Source organism: Hypanus sabinus, chromosome X2 (genome assembly GCF_030144855.1).
Source record: "Hypanus sabinus isolate sHypSab1 chromosome X2, sHypSab1.hap1, whole genome shotgun sequence".
NCBI lineage: Eukaryota > Metazoa > Chordata > Chondrichthyes > Myliobatiformes > Dasyatidae > Hypanus > Hypanus sabinus.
The window spans coordinates 29,932,287-29,958,309 of record NC_082739.1 but is presented as its reverse complement, the minus strand read 5'-3'; the positions used below and the strand labels follow the sequence as shown (position 1 = coordinate 29,958,309).

General features: G+C 39.0%; 1 protein-coding gene across 9 annotated transcripts in view; it reads right to left on the bottom strand.

The window, feature by feature from the left end:
* LOC132385221 (rho GTPase-activating protein 32-like) overlaps nucleotides 1–26,023 on the bottom strand; it is a 556,026-nt gene that overhangs the window by 355,756 nt on the left and 174,247 nt on the right. The window contains exon 1 of one of the 9 annotated variants that reach the window (XM_059957164.1): nucleotides 24,619–24,637. The exons of the other annotated variants lie outside the window; for them this stretch is intronic. The gene's annotated coding sequence lies outside the window, so the exon portion shown is untranslated. Of the gene's footprint in view, nucleotides 1–24,618; nucleotides 24,638–26,023 lie in introns of those variants that run through there. 9 annotated transcript variants of the gene reach the window in all.

Below are 26,023 nucleotides of genomic sequence, written 5' to 3'. Positions count from 1 at the left end.
GAACAATTTTCTAAAATAGAATTCAAGTTCAGCTGATGTGCTAGGGCCATTGTTGACCTGGAATAAAACTGACTGAAATTTGTGCTAAAAGGTTACAAGCACACTCTTAAACTTTATTTAGATTCCTAGTGTGCTGCAAGTGTTGTCTTCATCTGGGTAGCTGATAAATTAAAGCCATTTTGGGAACATTTGTCCAGTGATATGTGAAGTCTTTTAGCTGATTCCATCCTTATGTGAAATCCTTTGCCACAGGCAGCTGTGGAGGCCATGTTCTTACGTATATTTAAGGAAGAGGTTGTTAAGATTCTTGATTGGTCAGGGCATGAAGGGATATGGGAGTAGAGACAGGAGGTTGGGGCTGAGAGGAAAATTGGATCAGCCATGATGAAATGGTGGAGCAGATTTGATAAGCCAAATGACCTAATTCTGCTCCAATATCTTACGGTCTTGTACATCAAGTGCTTTCAGGGAAGTAGGTTTACATTGTAAGATTGCCAGAACCTGGCAGCAAGCCCTGGGAACCTAGGCAACATCATCTGAATTGCATTTGTTTTCGTTTATTTTTGTGTGGATCAGGTGTTGTCACGTGCTGCATTTAGGAACAGGAGGAGCCATTCACACATTCATTTTGCTCATCACTTCATATGGTCATAACTGACTATGGACCAATTCATATCACTGACTTTTCTTCCCCCTACCCCTTTAATACAAAAGTGTATATTAAAGGAAGGAATAACTACCAATTTCAGGGTTTCTTCCCTACAACTTCAGAGTTGACTGACAGTTTCTACCTATCACCTACAAGCCTGCCTGACCCCACAATCTCATTTGTATACCAGCTCCCTTTGATCCACACTCTCAATCCTGATGCAAGATCTAGCCTGAAATACCAACAATCCTTCTGCCTCCACAGATGATGCTAGACTAACCCGCTGAGTTTTTCCCAGTAGTTTATATTTTTTGTTTCCCAAGTGTTTAGTTGAATGTAAAGAACTATGGGATGGCCTGACAAGAACTTGAAAAGAACAATCCAAGCAAAAATCTAAGCCTTTGTTTCTGGTCATTGATCATGTTGTATTTGACAATGAGACAGATCATGTGAATGGGCCACTGTTCACAAACATTGTTTAACTAACCTTGTTTGAATGCCTCAGTACGCCCATGAACAAGTATTCAGCCTTTGTTTGCAAAAATACATAATTTTCTGAAACAAAGCAAAACTGAACAGCACATTACTCAAACTGTTTGGGGTTCCTTTCAATCAGCAATGATTTACTACAAAGCTTCCAGTATACTCTCACATGCTGCAGGTTTATTGGGGAGGCTCAAGGCCATGACATCTTAAATAATTTACAAAAGAAATTAAAGTTGCAAGAAAATAAATCATGAAAAAGACAACAGATTTCTTCTCATCTTAATTAGGACACAGTCAGCTACAACCATATGAAATGATAAACAAAATCAAGGTGTGAATGGCTCCTCCTGTTCCTAAATGTAGCACGTGACATCACCTGAAAGAAACCAAACAAATGCAATTCAGATAGTGTTTCCTAGGTTTCCAGGACTCTCTGCCAGGTTCTGGCAGAGACAGACTAAGAAACCTTACTTCACTGGAATCACAATGTACTTGGACTGAATCTGCTGAAAGGCTCCACATGTGACTGTGTCGCCAAATAATACGCCTTAATGACAACCTTCCTAGCGGCTCTGACATCTACCTTCACGAAGCGCTTTGAAAGGCTGTTCACAGCACACATTAACTCCAGCCTTTCATACAACTTCAACCCAATTTAATTTGCCTTATCCGGTCCACACTGGACCGGATAATTTTGAAAATGCTGGTTTCACGTAAAAACGATAGGCATCCACACTAGGCGCTTTTTTAAATATCTCTGTCCAAATTGAAAGGGGTATTTCGGCGAATCTCCTCCTACCGCGCATGCGCAGGACACATCTACCAAAAACAAGCGACATGTTTGGTGTCGAATCTCGCTGTGTTTGTTCAGTTACTGACTAGAAAAACTTAAAACGATGGACAGCTGTTGGCTCTCTCGCAGGAGGACTTAAAACAAAAAGAACAAATACTGGAGTGTATGGAGGCAAAGTATGTCTTCATCAGTATTATCTTGTATTTCCATACAATGTTATGTTAGGCTGTTACACATCTATTGTCACAGAAATACTTGCATAAATAGGTAAACCACCTTCATACGAGCAAGGACAGAAAACAGGGCAAAGTGAGTATACTTATTTATTCAGTAAGTTATGGGTCAAAGTATTTGGTGAGTACATTTCTAACTCTTCTGGCTTCAGTCTCGTTGCCATCTGTTCTGAAATTGTTACATTGCATTCAAGAAAACAATGAAATGGCACACTGCCGTCACTATTGTCATGCCAGTGTTTCCAGATTTCTCCAGTTACCCTGTCCACACTGATCTGCCCAAGCGGTGTTTTCAAAATTACACACCCTGGAGAGCGTTTCTGAAAATCTCCGGTTTCGGGGGATGAAAACGTCGTTTTAGTGTGGACAGAGGGTAAAAACGAACAGAAGATTCGGTTACGGATTTATCCTGTGTAGTGTGGACATAGCCTTAATCCTAAACAAGTCTACAGCGGACGCCATCTCCCTGGCCCTACCACTCACCTCTGCAACATCTGGAAATAAAGCAACTAGATCAGACTATTTTATATTGACTACAGCTTCAATACCATAATTCCAAGCAAACTCATCACCGAACTACGGACCATAAGAGTCAATGTCTCCCTCTGCAACTGGGACCTTAACTTCCTGACTAGTAAGGATAGGCAGCAACACCTCTGCTACAATTACCCCAAACACTGTTGCTCCACAAGACTCCCTGCTCTACTACCAGTTAACCCACAACTGCAAGGCCAGATTCTGCTCTAAGTCCAAGTTTGTAGGTGATATCACCAAAGTGGGCTATATCTCAAATAATAACGAGTCAAAGTACCCAGAGAGCTTAGTGTCCTGGTGTCACGACAATCTTTCATTCAATGTCAGTTAAAAAGCTGGTAGTGGCCTTCATCGGCGGGGGGGGGTGCGCATATACTCCTGTGTACATCAATGGTACTGAGGCTGAAAGGATTGAAATCTTCAGGTTTACAGGTGTGAACATCACAAATAGCCTGTCCTAGTCTAACCACATAGACACGAAAACTCGCCAATGCCTCTATTTCCTCAGGAGGCTAAAGGCATTTGGCATGTCCCCCAACCACCCTTATTGATTTTTATCGATGAAAATAGGATGCTCTAACAGCTTGGACTGGCAACTGCCCTGCACGAGTCCATAAGAAACTGCAGGGATGTGAACACATCTCAACACATCAGAGAAGCCAGCCTCCATTTTCATGGATTCTGTCTATACGTCTCACTGCCTCAAAAAAGCAGCCAGCATAATCAAAGGCATCACCCACTCTTCCTTCTCCCATTGGGCAGAAAATTTTAAAACCTGGAAGAATGTAGTATCACAAAGCTCAAGGACAGCTTCGAGCCACTGTTATAAGACTATTAAATGATTCCCTAGTATGATAAGATTAACTCCTGATCTCACCATTACCTCACTATGACTGTGCACATTCCTGTTTATCTGCACTGCATTTCCACTGTTTCTGTTTTATTTATATATATATATATATATATTGATTGTTCTGTCTGAGTGCACTGTGCTATGATTTGATCTGTATGAACAGAATGCAAGTAAAGCTTTTCACTGAATCTTGCTACAGATGACAATGATAAACCAATTCCAATTCTAAAAGTGGCTTCAATCTGTCAATTGCCCAAATGAAGACAAAACAATGCCTTGCAGCACTTAAAATTAAAACTCAGGCATGTAAATGACACTTAGTTTGTGCTTAAAAAAGGTACAGCACACGCTTTACAAACAAAACAAAATCTGCAGATGCTGGAAATCAGAAGTAACATACACAACATCTGGAGGAACTCAACAGGCCAGGCAACATCTATGGAAAAGACTATATTCAATGTTTCGGGTCAAGGCCCTTCATCAAGACTGGAGAGAAAAAAAAAGATGAGGCGTTACAGTTAGAAGGTGGGGGGGGGGGGGGGGGGGGAGAAAGCAGAAAGTGATAGGTGAAACCGGGGTGTGGAGGAGGGGCAAGCAAGGGAGAAGTAAAGAACTGGGAAGTTGACTGGTTAAAGAGATACAGTACTGGAGAAGGGGGAATCTGAAAGAAGAAGACAGAATATCATAGAAGAAAGAAAAGGGAGAGGAGCACCAGACGAAGGTGATGAGCAGATAAGGAGATATGGTGAGAGGTGAAAAAGGGAATGGGGAATGGTGAAGGGGAGGGGGGCATTACCGGAAGTTTGTGAAATCTATCTTCATGCTACCAGGTTGGAGACTACCCTGAGAGAATACAGGGTGCTGCTCCTCCAGCCTGAGTGTGGCCTCATTGCAACAGTACAGAAGGTCATGGACTGACATGTCAGAATGGGAACAGGAAGTGGAAATAAAATAGGTGGCCACTGGGAGATCCCACTTCTTCTGGTGAATAGATTATAGGGTATTCAACAAAGCGGTCTCCCAATCTACATCAGGTCTCCCAATATACAGGAGGCCATAGCAGGAGCAATGGATAGGATACAGTAGATGACCCCAACAAACTCACAGGTGAACTGTCACTTCACTCGGAAGGACTGTTTGAGGGTCTGAATGGTAGTGAGGGAGGAGGTAGGGGGCAGGTGTAACTCTTGTTTCGCTTGCAAGGATAACTGCCAGGAGGAAAATCAGTCAGGAGGGATGAATGGACAAGGGAGTCGTGTAGGGTGCAATCCTAGCGGAAAGCAGTAAGCATGTGGGGGAGAGGGTGGAGGGAAGATGTGCTTGGTGATGGGATCCCGTTGGAGGTGGCAGAAGTTATGAAGAATTGTGTGGTGAACATGGAGGCTGGTGAGGTGATAGGTGAGGACAAGAGGAACCTTATCCCTGGTAGGGTGGCGGGAGGATGGGGTGAGGGCAAACGTGCTCAAAATGGAAGAGATGCGGTTGAGGGCGGCATTGATGGTGAAGGAAGGGAAACCCCTTTCCTTGAAGGAGGAGATGTCCATCATTCTGGAATGAAAAGCCACATCCTGAGAGCAGATGCGGTGGAGACAGAGGAATTGAGACAAGGGGATGGCAATTTTATAAATAACAGGGTGGGAAGACATATAGTCCAGGTAGCTGTGAGAGTCAGAGAGATCAGGAAAGTGGAGGGAGGTGTCGGAAATGGATCAGGTAAATTTGAGGGCAGGGTGGAAACTGGAGGCAAAGTTGAAGCATTTCTCAAACTTCCAGTAATGTCCCCCTCACCATTCCCTCTCTTACTTTATCTCCTTACCTGCTCATCACCTCTCTCTGGTACTCCTCCCCTTTTCTTTCTTCCATGACCTTCTGTCTTCTGCTATTAGATTTCTCCTTCTCCAACCCTGTATCTCTCTCACCAATCAACTTCCCAGCTCTTTACTTCACTCCTCATCCCATGGTTTTACCCATCACCTTGTGTTTCTTCCTCCCCTCCCCCCACCTTCTAACTCCGACTCATCCTTTTTTTCTCCAATCCTGATGGTCTCAGCCCAAAATTTCAACTGTTCACTCTTTTCCATAGATGCTGTTTGGCATTCTGAGTTCCCCCAACATTTTGTCTGCATTGCTCAACACACTCTTCAGGCAATTTTGTTCCAGATCCACAATCACCATCAGCACAGGTGCAGCACAAGACTGTGCTCTTAGCTGCCTGCTCTATTCACTTTATACTGTGAGATTAAGTACAGCTCCACTGAAATACTTAAGTTTGCTGACAACACCACTGTTGTTCGTGACACATCGCCATATAGGAGAGAGATTGAAAATCTAGTTGAATGGTGCCACAACAACTTCTTATCCAATGTCAGCAAAACCAATGAGCTCATTATGAACGACAAGAGGAAGAAATCTGGGGTCCATGAGCCAGTCCTCATTAGGGGATCGGAAATGGACAGGGTCAGCAACTTTAAATTTCTGGGCATTATCATATCAGAGAATCTGTCCTGGGACCAGCACATTAGTGCCATTTCAAAGGAGGGACACAACAATTCTATTTTCTCAGAAGTTTGCACAGATTCAGCATATCATTAAAACCTTGGGAGAAACTTTTATAGATGCAGAGTGGATTCTCCTGGCTGGTTGCATCATTGCCTAGTATAGAAACACCAGTGCCCAAGAATAGAAAAGCCTACAAAAAGTGGTAGATACATTCAGTCCATCACAGGAAATGCCTTCATCATCATTGAGCACATATACAAGGAGCATCGCCGCAAGAAAAAAACATCTATCATTAAGAATCCAACCATCCAGGCCATGCTGTCTTCTTCTGGAAGGAAGTACAGCAGCATTTGATTCCACACCACCAGGTTCAGGAACAGTTATTACCCTATTACTCTTCAACCATCAGGCTCACCACAACACTGAACTGATCACTAAACACAACCTATGGACTACCTTTCAAGGACTCTACAACTCATGCTCTCAGTATTATCTGTTTCAGTATTTTTTTTTGTATTGCCCATTGGTTACTTGTCAGTGTTTGTGTATATTTTTTTAATTGATTCTACTGTATTTCTTCATTCTATCATGAATGCCTGCAAGAAAATGAATCTCCGGATAGGATATAGTAACATATTCATACTCTGATAATTAATTTACTTTGAACTTAGGTCAACATTAGCCCAATTTAAAATCATGCTTTGGTTCAGCTGAACAATCCCAAAAATTTTGCAATGTAATTGGTGTTAATCATTTTAAAATAATCATCATTCAGTTTTTTAACATTGATTTGAATGCCATACATGCCACCTTGCCATGCAAGCAAAAAGCTGGCAGCACCACCTGGTATTTCTGATAACTTACCCAAAAACCAGGGATAAATTAATTATGTATTTCCTCAATTCCCAAACAAGCTCAGATTTATTCTAAACTATATGCACCTTACAATTAACTTGTTAAACATATTTACAGATTTAAAGTGAAACTGTGATACAAACCCATTCAGACCACAGGATGTGAAACCTCATTGGCAGATAACTTCTGGCTAGTGCTGAGAAAGTGCAATAATTTCAAGTGAGATCTCATAGTGTGTGTGTATGTATATATATATATATCCATGTTAAAATAAAAAATTGTGCCAAGTAGGATTTCCTGAGCCAATGATGTCCCACAATAGTGGTGACACTAACTTTGGAATCTGAACAAATAAGAAAAGTTTTTGAATATTAATTTAATTTTCTATTTTAATTTGCAGCAAATACAAATCCCATTTGCACACTCCATGCCAAATAGAATTAATTTAGTAATTATCCAAGGTGTCTTCAATGCCCATTTCTGGAGAGAATCAAACCTGAAATGTTGCCAAAACCAACCAATCTCATTAAACAAATGTTACTATAATTAATACATAATAAGAATGATAATCAGGCTTAAAGACCAATGGACATCAGGTGGGGCTGAAAAATTGTAATTAAATGTATTAATTTAGAGCAACGATATTTAAACTTCAGGGAGAAATAAACTCAAGATGGCTTAAATGAGCTTCACCTATTTATAAATTCTTTGGAAACTTGAATCAACAATTTGTACAAAGTCTTAGCTTCAAAATGCCCTTGTGATCATATTTAGAGCACTCTGTGTTCTTTATTAATCTGAAAGTGACTTTTGTATGAAGCAAAAATAACCAAACATCCAGAAGAATTCTCATCACATTATGCAATTTCTGAGAACAGAGGACTCAGCGAAGCACAAACCAATCACACAATGAAATATAACTTTGCACAGAAAATGCTGGAGGAACTCAGTATGCCAGGCAGCATCTATGGAAAAAAAGTACAGTCGATGTTTTGGACTGAAACTCTTTGGCAGGACTGGAGCAATGCAGCTTTTTGCATTCTGCTGATGTAAAGAGTTGATCAAGCAGTCTTAACAAAATGATTGAGGACCTAACAATAATACTTTAATCATTCAATTTTATCAGGAATTTCCCAATTTCCAGCATTGTTAAAATTCCATTTTTCATCACGTTAGTCTGTCAGAAGTACTCAAAAATCTCAAGAGAAACTGTATCAATCAGAATCAGATTTATTACCACTGGCTTATGTCGTGAAATGTGTTGCTTTATGGCAGAAACACAAAAATGCTACAAGTTAAAATAATAAATCATCAAGTGCATAAGAAGAATAGCAATACAGTGTTCAAGGGTTCACGAACAGCTCAGAAACCTGATGGCATCGGGGAAGAAGCTGTTTCTAAAACGCTGAGCTCCTGTTTTAGGAACAGGATTTACCCTAATCGCAGTAATAAGATTTTGGTGATGGACTAATATTCATCACTGAATTTTACCAGTACAGTGGATTCCAGTTAATTGGGCCATCGGTTAATCAGGGAAGCTGCTTATTTGTGGCAACTCTTTCAAAAAAAAAGCAAAAATCAATCAACAAAATAACCTGGATTCCCTTTGTTTATTAGGGACACTATTATGCTGCTTAATTGGGACAGGAGACTTGCCGAACAGTTTCTAATTCGCGTCAGTCCCGTGCACTTGTGTGGCTATTTAGACAGTACACTGTGCTTAGAATGAACAGATTTTTTAAATAAAATTAGTGTCAGTGGTGTGTGCTTCTGTTATGCTATACACTTCGATCGACAGACATATTCAAGAAGCAGTAATTTTTGATAATTGTGGGGTTTTTTAATTGTGACTGTAAAAAGTAATGAAGATGTTACATCTGAACTAGGGACTACACAGGATGCTAGGAAATTTATTGCTGGATTATGACACTATTTCATGCAGAAAGGAAATGAAGGCAGTCCATCATCTGCAGGTGGTGTCTGTACTGATTTTGTTCACTTACAATCAATCAACAGAACATGGCAGAGTACACTGGATGAATTCCTCCATCAGTAAGTATTAGGAACTAACATAGTTAGCCAAAATATACTGGTCCCAATGTGTCCCAATTAATTGGAATCCACTATATTCCACTATATTGGGTGCATAGGATCGAACTGGACTCCAAAGCTAATTAAAAATCAAGAACTAAAACAAATAATGTTTCAGCACCAATGATCCAAATTTGTTTTGCATGCAACAACTCAAATTTGGATCATTGGTGTTGAAACATTACTTGTTTTAGTTCTTGATTTTTAATTAGTTTTGGAGTCCAGTTCAGTCTTATGCACCTAACTGCAAAATGCACTTCAGGCTGTGCAAATCACACATTTCAAAATACCCATATGACTGATATAATCAATGACAAGAACAGCAATGTTTTGAATCTACCAACAAATACAACTCTCCATCAGTTAGGAGGACCATCAAGATGGATGACATTTTGAAACTTAGTTCAAGAGCAATCACAAAACACCTGGATCCTTCACCTGCTCCCTCTGTGACTTAATAAACCCGCTGCATAAGGTAGTACTGAATCAAGCAGAAAGCTGTTGTCGGAACAGAGGGGAGAACAATGGTAGGGGTGCTACAAATTATCTCTATGCCACCAGGGCAAAGATAAGCTAAGCGATCAGTACATCTTCACTTGACAACACCTGGAAGAATGCTGAGAGCAGCAAAGACAAACTGTCCTCTGGGTGGAGGCACTAATTTGATGAAAAACAGTATAGGTAGGCAAATGTACAATTACTGGAAGTTCATCCTTCCAGAAATGTTTCAGCACACAGGATCTACCATTTACAGAAAAAATCTAATAATCTACAATCTGATTATTCAGAAATCCCATTGTGGCTTGCACACTCCCTTTCACTTTACCTGAATAATGGAAACTTTATGAAAGTGTTACATAATATTTAAAAAGTGAATAATATTTAATAAGTGCTGTATAATATTTAATACAAATAACATCCAACTGTCCAGATGATCTGTCTACCCAGCACCAATGTCCAAAACACTCTACATTCTTGGAGTTGTATTCACGTTTCCCTTCAGCTCAATAGGCCAACAGCCTTGTTCCTCCTTACAAAATGCATTACCAGTTACTCAGTGACTTCAGTTCCTCTCCAGTATGCTTGATTATTTTTGCTTCATACAAAAGCTGTTTTCAGATTAAGTTATCCACGATGGTTCAGGAGCTTGGTAGTTGAACGGTAATAACGGTTCCTGAACCTCGTGGTGTGGGACCCAAGGCTCTTTTATCTCCTTCCCAATGGCAGCAGCAAGAAGAGAGCACGACCTGGATGGTGGGTATCCTTGATGACAGATGCTGTTTTTTTGTGGCAACTCTCCTTGTAGATATGCTCAATGGTGGGGAGGGCATTTTCTGTGATGGACTGCACCACTTCTTGTAGGCTTTTCCATTTTTGGGCACTGTTGTTTCCACACCAGGCTGTGACGCAACATAGTCATATACTACACATGCACAAAAGGACTTTAGGTGAGCCCATCCAGCTTATACTACTACTTTTTGTCACACAGGGTTGAATCTTCATGCATAATAGAAGAAAGATTGCCTCCATCAAAAGATGCAATTAAATACCAACTAGCGTGGAACAATCTGACCAATCTCAAACTTTAATTTTGTGAAATGATCAAAAACGGTGGCATTAGACAAGATGGGAGAAATGCAAGAGTGAAGACAGAGGGAAATTGGAGGGGAGAGTGATGAGCTAACATACTGTGATTGCTTGGACTTGTTGGGCCAGAAGGGTTCTATCTGTGCTGTATTACTCTTTGATTCTGCCAGGAAACAGCTGATGTCTAAAAGTGAAGACCACAATGGAGGAGAGCAAACATGATATACTGGAACACCACCTAGAACAGAATATTCCACATAGAGTCACAGAATCACAAATCAATACAGCACAAATGCAGGCAATTCAGCCCAAATGAGTCAATCCAACTATCGTGCCCACCCAGTTAGTCCCAATTTTCTGTGTTCTGGCCATATCCCTCTTGCCCCTCAATGCATCAATACTATTGTACCTGCCTCAACCATTTCCTCCAGCAGCTCATTCCATATTCTCACCACTCTGTCAGGAAAAAGTTGTCCCTTGGGTCCCTATTAAATCTTTCCCCTCTCTGCCTAAATCTATGGCTCCAAGTTTTGGTCTCCCTTACCCTAGGGGAAAGATTGTTACTATTTTCATAATATTGCCCCTTATTCTCCTACTCTACCTTCTTTATCCAAGGAATAAAATTATAGCCTGGCCAACCTTTCCTAAAACTCAGACCTTCAAGTTCTGGCATGGAGATGGAGATGGAGATGGCTGTTGATTTCAGGAGGGTACGGAGTGACCACTCCCCGCTGAACATCGACGGCTCCTCAGTAGAGATCGTAAAGAGCACCAAATTTCTTGGTGTTCACCTGACTGAGAATCTCACCTGGTCCCTCAACACCAGCTCCATAGCAAAGAAAGCCCAGCAACGTCTTTACTTTTTGCGAAGGTTGAGGAACGTCCATCTCCCACCCCTCATCCTCATCACATTCTGCAGGGGTTGTATTGCGAGCATCCTGAGCAGCTGCATCTCTGCCTGGTTCAGAAATTGCACCATCTCGGATTGCAAGACCCAGCAGCGGATAGTGAGGTCAGCTGAGAAGATCATCAGGGTCCCTCTTCCCGCCATCACGGACATTTACACTACACGCTACATCCGCAAAGGAAACAGCATTATGAAGGACCCCATGCACCCCTCAAACAATCTCTTCTCCCTCCTGCCGTCTGGGAAAAGGCTCCGAAGCATTTGGGCTCTCATGACCAGACTATGTAACAGTTTCTTCCCCCAAGCTATCAGACTCCTCAATACCCACAGCCTGGACTGACACCTTACTGCCTTATTGTCCTGTTTATTATTTATTGTAATGCCTGCACTGTTTTTGTGCACTTTATGCAGTCCAGTGTAGGTCTGTAATCTAGTGCAGTTTTCTGTGTTTTTTTTATTACGTAGTTCAGTCTAGTTTTTGTACTGTGTCATGTAACACCATGGTCCTGAAAAACTTTGTCACATTTTTACTATGCACTATACCAGCAGTTATGGTCAAAATGACAATAAAAGTTGACTTGACTTGACTTTTGAATTACTCTCACTGTAACCTGCAGCATGTAACTTCCTTCTAAGCAATGTACTTTTGAATCAACTTAATGATCTGAAGGATTTGACAGACCAGACAGGTATAGCACATTTAAGAGGAAAAAGGTTCATCGCCATGGCTGGAAGGTGGAGGGAGACAGGACAAGACTACATGTTAGGAGGAAATGCAGAGGGATGAAGCCTCCTCTACCCAGCATCTTGTTCGCAAAATGTGCAGTTGCTGGACAACAAAATTGAAGACCTGAGGGTAAGATTGGTGTATCAGAGAGAAATGTTTTATTCTATTCTTGACTGAAACACGGCTTTCTCCCAACATGCCAAATACAATGATCAGACCCGAAGGCTTCTCAATTTACAGAATGGACCGAACTGCTAATGCAGAAAAGGCAATTCATACCCATGCCCAGACTGCATTTCAGTAAATCTGATCACTTGGCTGTCCTTCTACCTACATACAGGCAGAAGGTAAAGAGCAAAGCTCCAGAGATTAGGACAACTAAGGGGTGGTGTGGGAGGCAGAGGAGCGGTTATAGGATTGCTTCATGTCATTGGACTGGGCTGTGTTCAAGAACTTATCTAGATATCTGAATGAATACACCATGGTTGTAAGAGACTTCATGAGTTCAGCTGTAGAGGAGTGTGTCTCCACAAAATCAGTCAGAGTCTTCACCAATATGAAGCCCCGGATGAATCATGATGTCTGAAATCTACTGAGAGCCAGATCAGAGACATTCAAGTCTGCTAACCAAGAAAGTTACAAAAGGTCCAGGTACGATTTCCAGACTACTAAACTAGATGTTTGGTATTTGTGGCAGGGCTTGAATGCAATAACGTCTTATAAAGTTAAACCAAGCAACATAGGAGACAGCAGGGCTTCACTTCCAGATGAGCTAAATGCCTCCTACGCTTGTTTTAACCAACAAAACATGGGGGAACCATCACAACCTCCTACATCCTCAGATGAGCCTATGATTTCACTCACTAAAGCCAACATGGGAGCAGCCTTCAGGAGGGTGAACCACATGAAGCATCCAGCCAGAAGGGGTACCAGGGCAAGACCTGTGCTGATCAGCTGGGTGGAGTGTTCACAGAGACCTTTAAACTCTCATTTCAGCAGTGTGGAGTACCCACTTGCATCAGGCAGGCTTCAATTACACCGGTGCCCAAGAAGAGTGGGGTGACCCGCCTCAATGACCATCCTCCAGTAGGACTTGATTCCACAGCGAGTAAGTATTTTAAGAGGTTGTTGATGAATCAGACCAACTCCTGCCTGAGAAGCAACTTAGATCCACTCCAATTTGTCCACAGCAGATGCCATCTCTTTAGCTCTTCAGTCAACCCTGGAACATCTGGATAGCATAGACACATACATCAGCATGCTCTTTATTGACTACAGCTCAGTATTCAATACCATCACCCCCTCAAAATTAATCTATAAGCTCCAAGACCTTGGCCCCAATACCTTATTGTGCAACTGGATCCTGGATTTTCTCACTTGCAGGCTCCAGTCATTTTGGATTGGCAACAACATCTCCTCCTCTATTTCCATCAGTACAGGTGCACCAGAAGGCTGCGTGCTTAGCCCCTGCTCTACTTGCTTTACACTTATAACTGTGTGACTAAGCACAGCTCCGATGCCATATTCAAGTTTCCTGATGACACCACTGTTGAATCAAAGGTGGTGATGAATCAGCATATAGGAGGCAGACTGAAAATCTGGCTGATGGTGTCATAACAACAACTTCTTACTGAACATCAGGAAGACCAAGGGGCAAATTATAGAGTTCAGGAGAAGGAAACTAGAGGTCCGTGAGCCAGTCTTCATTAGAGGATCAGAGGTGGAGAGGGTTAGCAACTTCAAATTTCTAGATGTTATTACTTTGGGGACCTGTCCTAAACCCAAGTGCAATTATGAAGAAAGCACAGCATCACCTCTACTTCCTTCGGAGTCTGCAGAAATTTGGCAGGACATTGACAAACTTCTATAGATGTGCAGCAGAGAGTATATTGATTGGCTACATCACAGCCTGGTAAGGAACCACCAATGCACTTGAATGGAAAATCCTATAAAAAGTTGTGGATACAGCCCAGTCCATCACAGGTAAAGCTCTCCCCATCACTGAGACTGGCAGACCACAGTACATGTGCTTGCAACACCATGTGTCAAACAGAGAGTTCAGCAGCACTGGGGCTCCAGTCTCCCTCTCTCTTCACCATCTACACCTTGGACTTCAACTACTGCACAGAGTCTTGCCATCTTCAGAAGTTTTCTGATGACTCTGCCACAGTTGGATGCAACAGCAAGGGAGATGAGGCTGAGTACAGGGCGACAGTGGGAAACTCTGTCACATGGTGTGAGCAGAATCATCTGCAGCTTAATGTGAAAAAGACTAAGGAGCTAAGGAGACACCCAGGGCTTGAAACCTGGTTACTAGTACTGATGAAATTATGGTGTTGAATGTTGAGCTGTAATCAATAAGCAGTAACTTGGCATATGGCTTGTGGTTGGACCTGAAAAGGAGCTGGTGGTGGACCTGAGGAGGGCTACGGCACTGGTGACCCCTGTTACCATCCAAGGGGTCAGTGTGGACATGGTGGAGGGGGGGTGGAGTTTCAAGATGGCGACGTAAGCATCTGCCTTTTAGGCGCTCTTTATTTTTTCAACTATAATCACCCTTTAATTAGATCTTTTCGAACTTAATCATATGAGTTGCTACCTTTGATTGACCCTTTTTTCCTAAAATAATATTTGATCTAATCTTGTCGAACCTAAAATGGCTACAAGTAAGAAATAGGCTAAGGATCCTGTATCCATCGACGCAATTTCTGGTCTTTTGGACACTAAACTGGATGCTAAACTGGCGGGTCTGGAAGGCAGACTAGAAGGTAAATTGGACAGTAAACTGTTAAATTTGGAAAGGAGGATTACTTCGAAAATATCCGATCTTGAAGGAGTTGTTAAATCGCTTGAAACTAAGTTTCAGTCGCAGGCGTTAGAGGTTCAGCAGCTTGGAAATAAGATCACGACTCTTGAACAATCAATTTGTGAAAAAGCACGTACAATTGAAGTGTTAGAGAAGAAGATAGAGTCGACTGCTAAAACTTTAGATCAGTATAAGTTTAAAATTACTGATCTTGAAAATCGTTCTCGCAGACAGAATTTGCGCATCATCGGAATTCCCGAAAAAGTTGAGTCCGGTGATTTAACTGAATTTTTCTCTAAATTACTGTGGGAAATTTTCGGTGGTGAAGGTTTGAAAAATGAACCTGTTATCGACCGCGCTCATAGAGTTGCGAGGTTTTCGTCTGTGCCTGATAAACCACGAGTGGTGATTGTTCGCCTTCATTATCCTCGTGAGAAAGAGCTTCTAATTCGGTTAGCTCGTAAAAAAGGTATGATCTCCTACAAAAATTACTCATTTCGAATTGTTGAGGACTATTCGTATGAAGTAATGAAAGCCAGGATCGCTTTTAAACCAGTGATGGCAGAGATTCATTCGATTGGATTTAAACAAGCTTTAATGTATCCAGCGAAGCTTAGAATTGTGCTGCCCGACAACAGTCTACACTTTTTTAACACTCCTGAAGAAGCGAAGAAATTTGTTGAAGAATATCGATCCTCTAGTGCAACTTGAACTATGAGTTACATTGAAGATTTTTTTTTGGAGAGAGGATGCCATTTCATTTTAAGTTTTAACCCTGGAAGTTGGGTTATAGCTTTTTATTTTGGGTTATAGGTCTGGGTTTTTTTTTTACTACTATTATTATTGCTTATAGATGCTGTTTTAATTTTTATAATATCCTTTTTTATGCACGTTTGTATTTTGTAATCATGAATTATTTTTTTAAAATGTCGTTTCTTCTTCCCATAAGTCTTTACTTTTTATAAGCGTTTATTTGCTTGCCTGTATTTAGAAATGGAACAAAGGTTTTGAATTCTTTTTTTTTTAGTCTTTTTTTTATATATGTTATAGTGTCTATTAAATCTTTTTTTTAAAAAAAAATTCTATTTTGATAACTTTTTTGATTGCTGAATTTATATTCATATTTTGTAATATGGCTTTCTCAAAAAGTCGTTTCTTCTTCCCATAAGTCTTGGCTTGTGAAACGTCATCTTTGTATCTGAATATGGAATTTCTTTTTTAAAGGTGTATTACATTTTTAAACTTTAATGTTCATTTTTTTTTATTAATGATTTTTCTGGTTTTACTATTTTGGTTTTTTTTCTTGACTTGACTGATGTGTGTGTGTATGTGTATGTATGTATATATATGTAGGTATATATATATATATATATATATATATATATATATATATATATTTTTTTTTTTTTTTTGCAACTCTATATTTTAATTAGGGTGTTATATAGTTTTTTCTTAAAAAAATTTTCTTATGGAGCTGCCATCTTGAAATGGGGGTAATATTAGTATTAGTTTATGCGCCTGCCGCTTGGCTTTCTTTCAAAGGGTGGGGGGAGGGAGGAGGGATCTTTTTTCACGCTTTTGCTTTTTATTTTTTTGCTTTTAGTTTATGGGCTGACTTTAAATTGTTAATATTGTTGAGGTGTCAGGATCTCCGGTTGCTCCTGAATCAATTTTCCTTCTTCCTAAATTGTGGGTTATGTGTCTTTTTAACCTTTTATGATACACACAATTAATATTGGCATGATGGATAAATCTATTAACTTTATCTCGTGGAATACTAATGGTTTAAATCATCCGATTAAACGTAAAAAAATATTTAAAGTATTCCATAGATTGAACGCTAATATTATTTTTGCACAGGAGACCCATATTAGGAGGGAGGATAATCAACGTTTTTTTAGGTTCTGGAAAGGCCAACAATTTCACTCAAATTGTACCGCTAAAATTAGGGGTGTGTCTATTTTTATAGACGCCTCAATTTCGTTTACACATTATGAAATTATTTCGGATCCACAGGGTAGATTTTTGTTGATAACTGGTTCACTTTTTAATCGGAAAGTTGTTTTAGTTAATATTTATGCTCCAAACTTTGATTGTCCTGAATTTTTTAAACGTTTATTTACTTCTCTTCCTAACTTGAATGAATATATGTTGATTATGGGTGGAGACTTTAATTGTTGTTTGAATCCTTCGATGGATAGATCTAAACCTATTCGAACTCTTCCGAATAGATCAGCTTTACTTATTGATTCTTTTATGGTTGATTCTGGAATTACTGAAATATGGCGGTTTTTGAACCCTAAAGATAAAGAATTTTCATTTTTTTCACATCTTTATCATAGTTATTCTAGAATTGATTATTTCCTTATTGATCATCGTTTATTAACAGATGTTATTGATTGTAAATACGATTCTATTGCTATTTCGGATCATGCGCCTTTGAAGTTATCTATCAAGATTCCGGACTCTTCTTTCAATACTAGATCTTGGAGACTTAATGCTACTTTGCTTCAAGATCCAGAATTTATTACCTTCATAAAACAACAAATTGACTTATTTTTTTCAACAAACTATAATGAAGAGATTGATAAAGGAATACTTTGGGACTCTTTCAAGGCTTTTATTCGTGGCAAATTATTTCATATTCCGCTGGTAAAAGAAAACAAAGATATTCAGATATAGCTTTATTGGTGGATAAAATTAAAGAAATTGATAAGATTTATTCCGTTACTCCTACCAAAGAACTTTATAAGAAGAGAGTTGAGCTTCAAATGGAACATAGTTTATTATTATCTTCTTCAATTGAGAATCAATTAATTAAGACTAGGGCTCAATTTTATATTCATAGTGATCGAACTGGTAAATTGTTAGCTAATCAATTAAAAGCTATTTCGACTAAGCAACAAATTATTAAAATTCGTAAACAAGACGGTAATTTAACTACTGATTATAAAGAAATCAGTAACACTTTTCAAGATTTTTATAAATCTTTATATCAATCAGAATTTGACGGTGACCGGTTTACGATGGATAATTTTTTTAATAACTTGAATATTCCTAAACTGATAGATGAAGATTGTAGCTTGCTTGATGCTCCTATTTCTATGGATGAAATAAGAGAGGTTATCTCATCAATGAATTCAGGGAAAGCTCCTGGTCCCGATGGTTTTATTGTAGAATTTTTTAAAACTTTTTCTTTATTGCTTTCTCCTTGGCTATGTGAAATCTTTAATGATGCGTTTGTTAAGAAGAGACTACCTCAATCGTTTTATGAAGCTACTATAATTCTTAAAAAAGATAAAGATCCTACTTCATGTGCATCTTATCGCCCTATTTCATTATTAAATGTAGACTCTAAGATTCTTACAAAAATTTTAGCCATTAGATTAGAAAAGGTATTACCACAGATTATTTCAGAAGATCAAACTGGTTTTATTAGGAATCGGTATTCCTTTTTTAATATTAGAAAATTGATTAACATAATTTATACTTCATCACCTACAACCCCAGAATGTGTTATCTCATTAGATGCTGAAAAAGCCTTTGATAGAGTGGAATGGACATATTTATTTAATGCATTGAGAAACTTTAATTTTAGTCCTAATTTTATATCATGGATTAAATTAATATATTATAAACCTGTTGCTTCTGTTCTTACAAATAATTATAGATCTTCTTTTTTTCAATTATCTCGTGGTACGAGACAAGGTTGTCCTTTAAGTCCTTTATTATTTAATATTGCATTAGAACCTTTAGCTATTGCTATTCGTGAGTCTCCTAATATTTTTGGTATTACCCGTAATGAGAAGTTATACAAATTATCGCTTTATGCTGATGATTTGTTGTTATATATTTCTAATCCTAGTAGGTCTATTCCTGCTATTTTATCCTTGTTGGCTCAATTTGGTAGCTTTTCTGGTTATAAGCTAAACTTAGATAAGAGTGAGTTATTCCCTTTAAACGCGCAAACCTTATTGAGTGATAGGATGCCATTTAAAGTTGTTACTGATAACTTTATCTATTTAGGTATAAAAATCACCAAGAAATATAAAGATTTATTTGCACTGAATTTTTTACCTATGCTTCATCAAATTCAACAACTTACTACAAGATGGTCTCCCTTATTTTTATCATTAGTTGGTCGGATTAATGCTATTAAAATGATGATTTTACCGAAATTTTTATATTTATTCCAAGCTTTACCAATTTTTATTCCTAAATCTTTTTTTGATAATATTGATTCAAAAATTTCCTCATTTGTGTGGCAAAATAAAAATCCTAGGTTAAGCAAACGGCAATTACAAAAATCTAAAAAAGATGGTGGTCTAGCTTTACCTAACTTTAGATTTTATTATTGGGCGAATAATATTCGTAACCTAATGTACTGGAAACTAGATTTGGATTCACCTGTGTGCCCACAGTGGGTAAATTTGGAATGTAGTGAGGTTAAGGGATATTCTATATTTTCCGTTCTTGGTTCTCTTCTTCCTATTGATTTAGCCAAATTCAATAAACAGATATCTAACCCTGTTGTTAAACATACACTACGAATTTGGTTTCAATTTCGTAAATTCTTTAATCTGAAAAACTTTGCTCTGGACAGCCCTATTTTATGTAATTTTTTTTTCAAACCTTCATTGACAGATCAAGCTTTTAGTATATGGAAAAGGAAAGGTATAAAATGTTTTCGTGATCTTTTTTTTGAAGGTACTTTGATGTCTTTTGATCAACTATCCAACAAATTTGAATTACCTAAATCTAATTTTTTTAGATACTTACAAATTAGAAATTTCTTACATAAAATTCTTCCGTCTTTTCCTAATTCAACTCCATCGGATTTTTCAGATTTGATTTTTACTTTTAATCCTTGTCAGAAGGGATTAGTAGCTTTTATTTATAACATGATTATGAAGATACAGCCAGAAATATCGGATAGAATTAGACAAGAATGGGAAAAAGAACTTCGATGTAATATATCAACAGATAAATGGGAAAAAATTTTACAAATGGTTAATTCCTCTTCTATTTGTGCTAAACATGCTTTAATACAATTTAAAATTGTACATAGAGCTTATATGTCTAAAGATAAGCTTGCCCGATTTTACTCGCATATTAATCCTCAATGTGACAGATGTCACTTAGAAGTGGCTTCATTGACTCACATGTTTTGGACATGTCCCACTTTACATAACTATTGGAAGGACATTTTTGATGTCATTTCCTCAGTATGGAATATCGATTTACAACCCCATTTTATTACTGCTATTTTCGGTATACCAAATGAAGATGGCAATCAGCTTTCCCCTTCAATCAGACGAATGATTGCCTTTGTAACATTAATTGCCAGAAGGTCTATATTACAAAACTGGAAAGAAGTAAATCCTCCTACTACATTTCAGTGGTTCTCCCAAACCATTTCTTATTTGAGTTTGGAAAAAATCAGAAGCACTATCTTTGATTCTTCAATTAAATTTGAAGAAACCTGGGGACCATTTATTCGACACTTTCATATGAATTAATTTGGCCTATTTCAGATCCTTTTCTCTACTTATCCTTGTTCAGGTATGGAGTTCCGGAGTTCTTTTCTTGACACCTTTATATATTTATAAAGTGCTATTATTGCCCATGTTAGTTTAGTTTAGTATTTTTTTTTCAATATATATTTTTTCTCATATATAATTTCAATTTTTTTTCTTTTTTCGATGATTATTTTTGTTTTTTTTTCATATATATTTATATAGACTTGATTGATTTATGTACCTTTTGTCGATTGATGTTTAATAGGATATTATTATCCTATTACTAATGTAATTTCAAGTTTATTGAATTTGTAATCTGTTCATTATTATGTGTTGTTTTTTTTTATATATGAAATTTAATAAAAAGATTGAAAAAAAAAAGAAAGAGACATGGTGGAGGATTACAAATACCTGGGGATACGAATGGCCAATGAACTGGACTGGTCAAAGAACAATGAGGCTGTCTACAAGAAGGGTCAGAGCTGTCTCTATTTCCTGAGGAGACTGAAGTTCTTTAACATCTGCCGGACGATGCTGAGGATGTTCTATGAGTCTGTGGTGGTCAGTGCTATCATGTTTGCTGTTGTGTGCTGGGGCAGCAGGCTGAGGGTAGCAGACACTAACAGAATCAACAAACTCATTCGTAAGGCCAGTGATGTTGTGGGGGTGGAACTGGACTCTCTGACGGTGGTGTCTGAAAAGAGGATGCTGTCCAAGTTGCATGCCATCTTGGACAATGACTCCCATCCACTCCATAATGTAATGGTTAGGCACAGGAGTACATTCAGCCAGAGACTCATTCCACCGAGATGTAACACTGAGCGTCATAGGAAGTCATTCCTGCCTGTGGCCATCAATCTTTACAACTCCTCCCTCGGAGTGTCAGACACCCTGAGCCAATAGGCTGGTCCTGGACTTATTTCCACTTGGCATAATTTACCTATTATTATTTAATTATTTATGGTTTTATACTGCTATTTCTACACTATTCTTGGTTGGTGCAACTGTAATAAAACCCAATTTCCCTCGGGATCAATAAAGTATGTCTGTCTGAGCCGATCTACATGAAACGCTTTCGCAAGAAAGCAGCATCCATCCTCCAGGATACCCATCACCCAGAACATGCTCTCTTCTCACTGTTGCCATCAGGAAGAAGGTACAAAAACCTCAGGACTCACACCACCACATCTAGAAACAGTTACTACCCCTCAACCATCACTACCCCTCAACCATCAGATTCTTGAACTAAAGAAGATAACTTCACTCAACTTTATTTACCCCATTATTGAAATGTTCCTACAATGGACGCACTTTGAAGGACTCATCTCATGTTCTTGATATTTATTGCTTATTTCTTTATTATTATTTATTCTTTTATACTTGCACAGTCTGTTGGCTTCTGCACTCTGGTTGAACGCCCTGGTAGGGTGATCTTTCATTGATTCTGTTATGGTTATTATTAAATAGATTTATTGAGAATGCCCACAAGAAAATGAATCTCAGGGTGTATATGGTGACATATATGTACTTTGATAATATAATTCACTTTGGATTGCAACATCACAACTCCTATGCTCAATGCCAAGTGAAGACCAGCATGCTAAATGCTCCCCCCCCCCCCACCCCCACCAACCTCTCCAACTGTGATGCCACTTTCAATGGACCATGTACTTACACTCCTTGGTCTCTGCTCTGTTACACTCCCTAGTGTCCTATCAGTATAAGCCCTACACTGGTTTCACTTTCTAAATGCAATACCTCACACTTCTCCAACTGGTCAAAATCTCCCTGTAATCTACAATAACTTTATTCACTATCAACTAATTTGTGCCATCCACAAGCTTGGTGATCAAGCCTTATGTACTTGCATCCAAATAATTTATATAAATATAAAAATAACAAGGTCTCAACACTAACCCTGCAGCACACCACTGGTCACCGGTCTCTGTTCCAAGACACAACCTTCAACCACCAACCTCTGTTTCCTACCTCCGAGCCAATTTTGTATTCACCCTAACTCGTTATCCCTGGATTCTATGGGTCAAAACTTCCAGACCAGCTGACCGTGCAAACCTTGTCAAAATCCTTGTTAAAGTCCCGACAGAGAATATCAACCCCCTATTCTGGTTACCTCTTCCCATGCACAAAGTCATGCTGACTCCTCCTAATCAGACTCTTTCTAGCCAAATTCTGGTAGATCCTGTTTCTCAGAATTTCCTCTGGTAACTTCCCAACAACTGGCTTATATTTCCCCTGCTATCCTTTTTAAAGAAGAGAACACCGTTAACCACCTTCAAGTCTTTATAAACTTTACCAGTGGCCAATGATGAAGGAAATATCACTGCAAGGGCCTCCATAATTTTTCCCCTTACCTCCCACAAGCTCCAAGGATATACTGTCACAGCCTGGGGATCGATCCACCTTAATTGTGCTGTAAGGCCACAAATACCTCCTCCCTGGTTATAAGAACATCCTCCAAAACATCTCAATTTGCTTCCCATTTCTCTTCTCAGTAAACTAAGACAAGAAATATTCAAACCCTCTCGTGGCTAAAGACATACTGATCTCTAAGCAAACTTACTCTCTCCATAGCCACCATTTTACTTTTAACATAGGTATAGAATCGAGTTTTTCATTAACCCCATCTGCCAGATCCACTTCATACCTTCTCTTTCCTAATTTTTGTTTTACAGTCAAGCTCCCAGCCTCCTAAACCCAGTGTATGCTTCCTTGTTTTTCATGACCAGAGCCTCAATATCAGCCAAGATTCCCTAAACTTGCCATGATTACAGCCTTTACCCTAACAGACTGCTCCTGGACACTTGCCATCTTTCACACACTTAGAAGGCTCTCATTTGCCATTCATTCCCTTCTGTTCAAAAAGGCTCACACAATTAACCTCTGCTAGATTTGAATACTACTCCACCATGGATGGTCCCAAGCCCAGCTGCAAAAGAAAGGGGTGGGGGTATGGGACTAGCAAACCTACCCCATAAAACCCAGAGCTACAGAAACTCCAAAGCCTTTATCCTTGGGAGAGAAAGGATCTTCAAAGACAGACTACACCAGAGGTCAATTTGAAAGACTAAGTACTCAGGTGAGCTAAAATCAACAGCCTGTGCCCCAGAGTGGTTGATGGGCTTAACAAAGATATGAATACTCCATGAAACAGCAGGACAGTATGCCCAGTGGGAAAATTCATGGCCATCCAGGGAAAATAACCAACGCAATATTAACTGACAATACCCAAGAAAGATCTGAGCCAATGAAAGGCAAATGACAAACTGTTTTCTGTTTGGAATAATATGTAACACACAACTTTATAGATCCATGAACAAACAGCTTTTATTTCCAGTCTCAGTATATACCTTCAACAGTAAACAAATCCAGCATGTTACGATGATGCAGCAATTAACATAGTGGTGCTTCACAGTTAACCCATGTTTGATTCTGACCTCCGGAACTGTCTGTGTGAAGTCTACGGTTTCTCTCTAAGGCTATGTCCACACTACACCGGATAAATCTGTAACTGAAGCTTTTTCTCTTTGTTTTTACCCTCTGACCACACTAAAATAGCGTTTTCATCCCCCGAAACTGGAGATTTTCAGAAACGCTCTCCAGAATGTGTAATTTTGAAAACGCCGCTTGGCCGGAGCAGCGTGGACAGGGTAACCAGAAAAATCTAAAAACACTGTCATGACGTGACAAAACAGATGGTGACGGCAATGTGCCACTTCATTGTTTCGTTGAAGGCAACCTAACAATATCAGAACAGACAGCAACGAGACTGAAGCCAGAAGAGTTAGAAATGTACTCACCAAATACTTTGACCCATAACTTACTGAATAAATAAGTATACTCACTTTGCCCTGTTTTCTGTCCTTGCTTGTATGAAGGTGGTTTACCTATTTATGCAAGTACTTCTCTGACAATAGATGTGTAACAGCCTAACGTAACATTGTATGGAACTACAAGATAATACTGATGCAGACATACTTTACACATTTAACAAGGTGCTTTATAAATGCAACAGAGTTCATCAGTTTTTCAATGTTTGTCATCAGCCGGGTCATACTGACCGTGAACTCCCTGTCTGTTGTCTCCACATGTTCCAGTATTTGGTTTTTTTTTGCTTTTAAGTCCTCCAACTCGAGAGCCAACAGCTGTCCGTCGTTTAAGTTTTTCTAGTCTGTAACTGAACAAATGCGCACCAAGTCTTTCACGGCAAAATTCGACACCAAACATGTCACTTGTTTTCGGTAGATGTGTCCTGCGCATGCGCAGTAGGAGGAGATTCGCCAAAATATCCGTTTTAATGTGGACAGAGATATTTTTAAAAATGCTTAGTGTGGACGCCTATCGCTTTTACATGAAACCGGCGTTTTCAAAATCATCCGGTCTAGTATGGACATAGCCTAAGATCTGCATATGTTTCCTCCCACATGCCAAAGTAGAGGTGATAGATTAATTGTCTAATGTATATTGTTGGCCCAAAGAGAGGTGAGTGATGGGCAAATCGGGCGTTAATGGCTATGTGAGAGAAAATAGATTACAGGAAAAGAACTGGGGAATGGGACTGATGAAATTGCTTTGAGAGTGGCATGAACACAATGAGCTATGGCCTATGTCATAAGAAAATATGAAATTATTTGAGGTAATCATTACTGTTATTTGTAATCATAAAGTTTGACTATCCACTATTAAAAAGCAGAACAACTGTTTTCTATTCTGAATAATTTGCTAACCTAATCACAACATGAGCCTTCCCCAGTGCAGAGGGTGTGCAACATTAATGAGGTCTCAGCATGTCCGTCTATCTCAGTCCACAATGAACCAGTTTCAGGTTACCTCTGATAAAACACAAACATTCACCCAGACATCAAACCCAACAAACATGTTTCACCATCTAAATGAATTCTTTTACCTCTGCCCAAACAAACACTTGAATTTACTTCTTTACACAACCCAAATCCTCCATTTAGTGAACCTCCATTGTAAAATACATCTACTGAATTAGCAAAAATAGAGTTCAGATCTATACATTTTCTAAAAATGCTGCAAAGTCACAATTCTAATCTGTTTACTTTTAGTTACTTACAAACAAGAGGTCAAATTCACTTCAAATTAACTAAAAAATTAAATTTACTGGCTTTAACAGTTTAGCAGAAGTAGGTACATCACATACTTCATTCACTCTGTACCTTAAACTAGTTGTCACCCTTTTACAAGTCTATCAACTACAAATGCATGATAAGCCATGTTGCTAACAGCACTTCAAAATATTACAATTTTCCTTTAAAACTCACAAACCTCTGAATATAACAACCATCTTCCCTCCTATCCAATAAACATACTGATCCTTCGTCAACAATTTATCATAATCCAAGCTCTGCATCATACACAACCAAAAAGAACGAGCAGTGCAGCAGTTCCCCGGGTTACCGAGTGCCTCATTCCATGGTTGAATTGCTAGTGCCATGAGAA